Source organism: Pongo abelii, chromosome 6, assembly GCF_028885655.2.
Source record: "Pongo abelii isolate AG06213 chromosome 6, NHGRI_mPonAbe1-v2.0_pri, whole genome shotgun sequence".
In the NCBI taxonomy this organism is placed as follows: Eukaryota; Metazoa; Chordata; class Mammalia; order Primates; family Hominidae; genus Pongo; species Pongo abelii.
Window position 1 is genome coordinate 117,157,554 of NC_071991.2, and position 8,709 is coordinate 117,166,262.

Sequence of the window (8,709 nt, forward strand, 5' to 3'; positions counted from 1 at the left end):
CACAACATCTAGGTGAATGATGATAATATTTTTAAACTGGAAAGGATTAAAAAATTCATTACAACTATGGATGAAGCAACATATGCTCACTGTTCTGAAAGGAAGTTATTTAAAACCCAAACTTCTGTAGCCTGACGAACTAACAAATAACCAAGGGCAAAATAAAAGTTTGTTTGATAAAGCATGTCTCATAAAGGTTAGCACATGTAATTCATATCTGAGGAAAATTACTAGACAATATATTTAAGAAAACAGATATAATAACAATTCAAGAGCAAATTATGCAATACCAGAAGTAATAACAACCAAATAATAATATTAAAAAATACTGAAGTCCAATATGTGTTGAGAACTAAGTAAGGTAATATCAAAGCTTAAAATGGGAAATGGAGGTGTTTGTAAAGGGCAATAAACTTTTGGGAGTGAAATGTTAAAATCAGCCACTGATTATTTTTAGATAAACATCATTGATTTCTTTCATTCAATTGCATGTTTCATATCAGCATAAAACAGAGTATAAAGGAATTCAAAACTAAAAACTTATCCCTTCCTACCACATTCCAATCCAACCAAATGTTTACCTTTCTTCCTTTTTCCATAGCAAAACATAGAAATTTATTTCCTCTGCTTGACTCCATTTTTTTCAAACTTTGCATTCTCTCTTAAAGATACTCCTATTGGATTGAAAAACTACCTATGGGGTGCTATACTTATCACCTAAGTGACAAAATATCTGCACACGAAACCTCTAGGACCCACAATTTACCTACACAACACACCCACACATGTACCCCGAATCTAAAATAAAGTTATAGAAAAAAAAAAGATACTCCTGTTGGGCTTCTAAGCCCAAATATACAATAATTCCTTTTTTTCTTCTTTTTTTGTGTGTGTTTTTGTTTGGTTGGTAGGTTAGAAAAGAATCTCTGCATGTCTAAAACACTAAAAGCAATATCAACAAAAGTCAAAATTGACTAATGGGATCTAATTAAACTAAAGAGCTTCTGCACAGCAAAAGAATCTACCATCAGAGTGAACAGGCAACCTACAAAATGGGAAACAATTTTTGCAATCTACTCTTCTGACAAAGGGCTAAAATCCAGAATCTACAAAGAACTCAAACAAATTTACAAGATAAAAACAAACAACCCCATCAAAAAGTGGGCGAAGGAAATGAACAGACACTTCTCAAAAGAAGACATTTATGCAGCCAACAGATGCATGAAAAAATGCTCATCATCACTGGCCATCAGAGAAATGCAAATCAAAACCACAATGAGATACCATCTCACACCAGTTAGAAGAGCAATCATAAAAAAGTCAGGAAACAACAGGTGCTGGAGAGGATGTGGAGAAATAGGAACACTTACACTGTTGGTGGGACTGTAAACTAGTTCAACCATTGTGGAAGACAGTGTGGCAATTCCTCAAGGATCTAAAACTAGAAATACCATTTGACCCAGCAATCCCATTACTGGGTATACATCCAAAGGATTATAACTCATGCTGCTATAAAGACACATGCACACGTATGTTCATTGTGGCAATATTCACAATAGCAAAGACTTGGATCCAACCCAAATGTCCATCAATGATAGACTGGATTAAGAAAATGTGGCACATATACACCATGGAATACTATGCAGCCTAAAAAAGGATGAGTTCATGTCCTCTGTAGGGACATGGATGAAGCTGGAAACCATCATTCTCGGCAAACTATCGCAAGGACAAAAAACCAAACACCGCATGTTCTCACTCATAGGTGGCAATTGAACATTGAGAACACGTGGACACAGGAAGGAGAACATTACACACCAGGGCCTGTTGTGGGGTGGGGAGAGGCGGGAGGGATAGCATTAGGAGATATACCTAATGTAAATGATGAGTTAATGGGTGTAGCACACCAACATGGCACATGTATACATATGTAACAAGCCTGCACAGTGTGCACATGTACCCTAGAACTTAAAGTATAATAAAAAAAAAAAAGAAAAGAATCTCTGACTTGACCTACTTTCACTTTTCCTTTATGTTCTTAGGAGCATTACAAACATTACAAAACATGATGTTCTCTTTCTCAATATGGAATTGTCATGTGTTACCTGATGCTATTGTATGGCCTCAGTTTTTCACCTAACTCACTGGAAATGTCAGTTTCATTTTAGGAAATTCTTCACTGCCCAATCTCTAAAGATTGGAATAACAAAGGGTTCATTACTGAAGCCTTTTCTTACTTATTTTTTAAATGTTTTTTTTTTGTGGGTACATAATAACTGTATATATTTATAGGGTACATGAGATATTTTGATACAGATACACAATATGCAATAATCACATCCTGGTAAATGAGAAATTAATCACCTCAAGCATTTTTCCTTTGTTACAAACAATCCAGTTGCACTCTGAGTTACTTGAAAATGTAGAAAAAATATTACTGTGTTATCAAATTCTAAATTTTATTCATTCTAACTATATTTTTGTACATATTAACCCTCATCACTCATCCCTCTTCCCGCATTACCCTTCCCAGCCTCTGGTAACCATCCTTCTACTTTCTATCTCCATGAGATCAATTGTTTTAATTTTTTAAGTCCCACAAATAAGTAAGAACAGACAAAGTTTGTCATTCTCTGCCTAGATTATTTCACTTAACATAATGATCACCAGTTCCATCCATTTTGTTGCAAATAACAGGATCTCATTCTTTCTTATGTCTGAATAATACTCTGTTGTGTAAATGAACCACAGTTTCTTTGTCCATTCATCTGTTGATGGATACTTAGGTTGCTTGCAAATTTTGGCTGTTATGAACAATACTGCAACATGGAAGTGCAGCTATCTCTTCGACATACTGATCTCCTTTCTTTTGAGTACGCACATAGTAGTGGGATTGTTGGATTATGGGGTAGCTCTATTTTTAGTTTTTTGAGAAACCTTCAAGCTGTTCTTCATAGTGGTTGTACTAATTTACATTTCTACCAACAATGTATAAGGGTTCCATTTTCTCCACATCCTTGCCAGCATGTTATTCCCTGTCTTTTGGATAAAAACCATTTTAACTGGGGTGAGATAATATCTCCTTGTAGTTTGATTTGCATTTATCTGATGATCAATGATGTTGAGCACCTTTTCATATGACTGTTTGCCATTTGTATGTCTCTCTTTGAGAAATGTCTATTCCGATCTTTTCCTTACTTTGTAATTGGATTACTAGATTTTTTTCCTACAAAGTTGTTCGAACTCTTTATATGTTCTTGTTATGAATCCCTTGTGAGATGGGTAGTTTGCAAATATTTGCTCCCATTCTGTGGATTGTCTTTTCACTTTGTTTATTGTATCTTTGCTTTACAGAAGCTTTTAAACTTGATGTGATTCTGCTTATGAATTTTTGTTTTGATTGCCTGTGCTTGTGGTGTATTGCTCAGGAAACACTTGCACACACCAATGTCCTGGAGATTTTCCCCAATATTTTCTTGGGGTAGTTTCATAGTTTGAAGTCTTAGATTTGTCTCTAATCCATTTTGATTTGATTTTTATATATGGCAAGAGACAGGGTACTAGTTTCATTCTCCTGCATAATATACATATCCAGTTATCCCAGCACCATTTACTAAAGAAACTGTCCTTTCCCCATTGTATATTCATGACATCTTTGTCAAAATTTAGTTCACTGTAGATGTATGGATTTGTTTCTGGGCTCTCCATTCTATTCCCTTGGTCATATGACTGTGGCTTTCTATTTTCTGCCACTACCATGCTGTTTTGGTTACTATTGCTCTGTAGTATAACATGAATCAGGTAATGTGATTCCTGCAGTTTTGTCTTTTTGCTCATGATGGCTTTGGCACTTCTGGTCTTTTGTGGTTCCATGTACATTTTAGGATAGTTTTTATTTTATTTCTGTGAAGAATGTCATGGCTACTTTGATAGGGATTGCATTGAATCTACAGATTTCTTTAAGTAGTATGAACATTTTAGCAATATTGATTATTTCCATCCATGAACATAGAGTATCTTTCCATGTTTTGGTGTCCTCTTCAATTTTTTCCAACAATGTTTGTACTTGCCCATTTTCATATTACTATGAAGAAATATCCAAGACTAGGTAATTTACAAACAAATATAGGTTTAATGGACTCACAGTTCCAGATGGCTGAGGAGGCTAACAATCATGTTGGAAGGCAAAGGGGGGGAACAAAGGCATGTCTTACATGGTGGCAGGCAAGAGAGCATGTGCAGGGGAACTGCCCTTTATAAAACAAAAAGATCTCATAGACTTATTTACTATCATGAGAATAGCACAGGAAAAACACACCCCAATGATTCAATTACCTCCCACCAGGTCCCTCTCAGGACATGTGGGGATTACAGGTGCTAAAATTCAAGATGAGATTTGGGTAGGGAAGGAGCCAAACCATATCATTCCACTTTTAGCCCCTCCTAAATCTCATGTCCTCACATTTCAAAACCAATCATGCCTTCTCAACAGTCCCCCAATGTCTTAACTCATTTCAGCATTAACTCAAAAGTTCATAGTCCAAATTCTCATCTGAGACAAGGCAAGTCCTTCTGCCTATGAGCCTGTTAAATCAAAAGCAAGTTAGTTACTTTCTAGATACAATGGGGGTACAGATACTGCATAAATACACTCATTCCAAATGGGAAAAATTGGCCAAAATGAAAGGGCTACAGGCCCCGTGCAAATCTGAAATCCAGTAGGGCAGTCAAATCTTTTTTTTTTTTTTTTTTTTTTTTTTTTTTTTTTTTTTTTTTTTTTCTTTTATTGTAATTATTATTATTATTATTATTATTATACTTTAGGTTTTATGGTACATGTGCCCAATGTGCAGTAAGTTACATATGTATACATGTAGGGCAGTCAAATCTTAAAGCTCCAAAATGATCTCCTTTGACTCTATGTCTCGCATCCAGCTCATGCTGATGCAAGTAATGGGTTCCCATGGTCTTGGGCAGCTTCACCCCTGTGGCTTTCCAGGGTACAGCCACCCTTCTGGCTGCTTTCACAGGCTGGCACTGAGTAACTGTGGCTTTCCCACGCACATGGTGCAAGGTGTTGGAAGATCTACCATTCTGCGTTCTGAAGGATGGTGGCTCTCTTCTCACAGCTCCACTAGGCAGTTCCCCAGTGGAAACTCTGTGTGGGGGGGCTCCAACCCACATTTTCGTTTGGCACTGCCCTAGTAGAGGTTCGCCATGAGGGCTCCACTCCTGCAGTACACCCCACATGGACATCCAGGCATTTGCATACATCCTATGAAATCTAGGCAGAGGATAGATGCTTGTCTTCTCAATTCTTGTCTTCTGCACATCCACAGAACCAACACCATATGGAAGCTGCCAAGGCTTGCACCCTTTGAAGCCATGGCCTGACTGCATGTTGGCCACTTTTAGCCATGGCTGGAGTGGCTGGGATGGACGGCACAAACTCCCTAGGCTGCACACAGCAGGAAGGCCCTGGGCCTGGCTCAGAAAACTGTATTTCCCTTCTAAGCCTCAGGCCTGTGATGGGAGGTGCTGCCATGAAGGTCTCTGACATGCCCTGAAGATATTTTCCCTATTGTCTTGGTGATTAACATTTGGCTTCTCATTACTTATGCAAATTTCTGCAGCAGGCTTGAATTATTCCCCAAAAAATGATTTTTTTCTTTTTTTTTATACTGCATTGTCAGCCTGTAAATTTTTCAAACTTTTAAACTGTTTTTGTTTTTGTTTTTGTTTTAAATACTTCGCCATTTAGAAATTTCTTCTGCCAGGTACCCTAAATAATATCTCTCAAAGTTCAACATTCCACAGACCTCTAGGGCAGGGGCAAAACGCTGCCAGTCCCTTTGCATAGCAAGAGTGACTTTTACTCCAGTTTCCAAGAATTTCTTCATCTCCATTTAAGACCAAATCAGCCTAGACTTTACTGCCAATATCACTATCAGCATTTTAGTTAAAGCTATTCAACAAGTCTGCAGGAAGTTCCAAACTTTCCCACATCTTCCTTTCTTCTGAGCCCTCCAAGTCTCTAGGAAGTTCCAGACTTTCCCACATTTTCCTGTCTTCTTCTGAGCCCTCCAAACTGTTCAAGCTCTACCTGTTACCCAGTTGCAAAGTCGCTTCTACATTTTCAGGTATCTTTATAGCAGCACCCCACTCTCGGTACCTATCTGCTCTATTAGTCTGTTCTCACGCTGCCAATAAAGACATACCCGAGACTGGGTAATTTAGAAAGAAAAAGATGTTTAATGGACTCACAGTTCCACATGGCTGGGAAGGCCTCATAATCATGGCAGAAGGTGAAAGAGGAGCAAAGGCACGTGTTACACGAGCAAGCAAGAGAGCATGTTCAGGGGAACTGTCCTTTATAAAACCATCAAATCTCATGAGACTTATTCAGATATCATGAGGACAGCACAGAAAAAATTCTGCCCCCATGATTCAATTACCTCCCACTGGGTTCTTCCCATGAAACATGGGAATTAGAGGAGCTACAATTCTAGGTGAAATTTGGTAGCGGACATAGCCAAACCATATCAATGTTTTATAGTTTTTACTTTAGAAAACTACTTTTTTGGTTAAGTTTATTCCTGGGCATTTAATTTTATGTGTGGCTATTGTAAATGGGATTACTTTTTAATTTTCCTTTTGTATTTTTCACTGTTTGCAGATAGAAACAGTGAAACTCAGGAAAGCTGAAGGATACAAAATTAACACACAAAAAACAGTATGTTCCAACTTCTATTTTTATGACCTTGAGCAAGTGAAACACTATGTGCCTCAGTTTCTTCAAATGTAAAATAGGAAGAATAAGAGTGCCAATTATTTTAATAGTTTTAAAAGAAGGATTCAGTATATTAATGTGTACAAAATACTTGGAGAACCATCAACCTCATTAATTGCTGTAAAAGTATATCAGTTCATTACTGATCATTGCAGTGATTATAATAATGAACCTCTTCTTTGTCATAACTTTTTGCCAGGTACTTCACTGAGTGTCTTACATGTTTTTTTTTTTTAATTTAATCCTCACAACATGTATATGAAATGCTTACAATGATCTCCCCTAATAGAGGAATCATCTGAGTTTGGAGATAGTAAGAAACTTTCCTGGTATCAAATAGATTCTAAATGGTGGAGCCAGAATTTGATCCCAGGCATGAAACTTCAGAATGTTCATGCTTAAGAACTATGATGCACATATTTACATGTCTAGACTTTGAATGCTGCATACAGAAAAGACCTTATCTAATTTTACACATAAACAATGCAGAAGATACAGAACACTGCAAAGAAGAAAATCAAAGTTATTCCATCATTGTAATAGTACATTTTCTTCCAGACTTGGCATAGACATAGACAGCTACACACTTAATGTCATGTGTTTTATTTGTATACTATTCTATTAACCAAAACGATTCCCTTGAGTATGAGTATGGATTCGTTTGGCAGGATGACCGGACCTCTAAAAGCCACTGAAAACTTAGAAACTTCTTTGCTATAAAAGAAGAATCAGGATCCAGTTGTTATTATATATTCCTTAATCTTCATAGACCCATGAGTTGTTTTGAAGAGCACTTGACATCTCTTAGCAACATGTAAATCTTTCTGATGCTCTGGATTTATACTACAGCAAACCCACCCAGAAGGAGAGAGGCCAAAGTGTACTTAACTAGGGATTTGGGAAGAATAGGGCCAGCTGGACAGCATTGGTTAAGTGCCAGAAGAAATACTAGTGTTTTCAGATACAGAGTGTGATGATTAATTTTGTGTGTCAACTTGACTGGGCTATGGTGTGCCCAGATGTCAAACATATGGTTTACTCGCATGTTGTTGCAAATATTTGCATCTATGTTCATTAAGGACATTGGCCCATAGTTTTCCAGTTTTGTTTTGTCCTTGTCTGGTTTTGGCATCAGGGTAATGATGGCCTTGTAGAATGCATTTGGAAGAATTATTTCCTCTTCAATTTTCTGGAAGAATTTGAGAATTGGTATTAACTCTTCTTGAAATGTTTGGTAAAATTAATTTGTGAAGCCATCAGGTCCTAGGCTTTTCTTTTATAGAAGACTTTTTATTAATGATTCAATCTCCTTATTCATAATTGGTTTGTTAAGGTTTTCTATTTCTTCTTGGTTCAATCTTCGTAGATTGTATATGTCAGGAATTTATCCATTTCTTCTAGGTGTTCCAATTTGTTTTGCATACAGTTGTTCATAATAGTCTCTAATGATCCTTGGTATTTCTGTGGTATCTGTTGTAATGCCTCCTAAGAAGTACAGAGAGACAGGCTTACTCTTCTTTCAATCCAGCTTCCCCAATTCTCACTGAAAGTTATGGGTTCTGAGAAAGCTGAAGCTTATGCAAGAGAGAAATGAACAATCTTCAGGGAATCAACATTGTTATGAGAATGCTCTCATAACATGTTAGAGAAGAGTATCCAATATGAGGGCAGAAAAACAGAAGAATGACAGTCAGCATCTGGAATCATTCATGACTGTCTTTGTGTAAGGAACCCATAAAGAGAATAAACAGGGAAAAAGTTTACTCAAAGTGTGTATTTTCTGATAAGCAAGCCAGTGACAATTAAGGTTATTGACTGTGATACTACTGTAAATATGACATATCTTTATGTGAGGTACTGAAATGTGGAACATGCATTAATAAGAATGTTTGGCAATGCATGGTGATACAATACCCTATTTC